This window comes from Corvus brachyrhynchos, unplaced genomic scaffold (assembly GCF_000691975.1).
Source record: "Corvus brachyrhynchos isolate BGI_N302 unplaced genomic scaffold, ASM69197v1 scaffold130, whole genome shotgun sequence".
Lineage (NCBI taxonomy): Eukaryota > Metazoa > Chordata > Aves > Passeriformes > Corvidae > Corvus > Corvus brachyrhynchos.
This window is the reverse complement of record NW_008236193.1, coordinates 1203377-1204147: the sequence shown is the minus strand read 5'-3', so window position 1 is coordinate 1204147 and position 771 is coordinate 1203377. Positions and strand designations below refer to the sequence as shown.

Genomic DNA, 771 nt, shown 5'->3' with positions numbered 1-771 from the left:
CCGAGGGCCGGTGCCAGCCGGAGCCCGGGCACAGGGAAACTCCCCGGGCACAACCCATGGGAATGCTGGTTAAGAGATTAAATGCTTCCTGGGTAAATGAGATGCAAATGATGCTCTGTCAAAGAAACTGGTGGCCAGCACTTCCCTGTGCTCTGAGGAATTCTACAGCGCCCTGAAGGGACCAGCTGCCTAAGAGTTTTCCCTCTTTCGTTGTCACTTTTTGTAGCCAAGGGCATCCCTTTGTATCTGCACCTATTTCCACTGCACAGGAGTCATCTGTGAGAGTAAAATTCCACTAATCTGCAGAAAAAACCGAATCTTTCTCATTGCAAACAGTACTCTGCAATAATACCCTGGTAAAAAGCAGCATGCTTTGAGGTCTGTAAATCCTGTGTAAAGGTACTCAACTTCGGGGAAAAAAATCAGAATACTTCTGCGTTACAATACGTGATGTTCCTTTTCATTCACAGACAGCTCATGATTTGAGTTTTACTTAGTTGAGTGACATACCTGAAAATCAAATTTCTCCTTCTCTAGCTCCTTTCTCTAGTCTAGAAGAGTGAGATCTCACCTGAAGGATGGGAATTGCGGTATAGCAGCAAGACAGGAGTTTGTGTTCTTTGGCATTTCCGTGCACACATGTGGAAATACTCTGCCCACTGGAATACGTAGCAAATTACACAACGAAAATACAAATATCTTTTCTCTGCCTGTCTTGATGTGGCCTCTAGCAAGACCTTGTCTAGTAAATTCCCAATGTGGTTGCACTGA

At 44.9% G+C, this 771-nt stretch overlaps 1 protein-coding gene across 2 annotated transcripts in view; it reads right to left on the bottom strand.

Moving 5' to 3' along the window:
- The window catches only part of ELAVL1 (ELAV like RNA binding protein 1), a 41796-nt gene extending 41744 nt beyond the window's left edge, over positions 1-52 (bottom strand). Inside the window, exon 1 of one of the 2 annotated variants that reach the window (XM_017739458.1) lies at positions 7-52. The gene's annotated coding sequence lies outside the window, so the exon portion shown is untranslated. The remainder of the gene's footprint in view (positions 1-6) is intronic. The other variant, XM_017739471.1, reaches the window with a different exon arrangement.
- Positions 53-771: the final 719 nt, after the last annotated feature.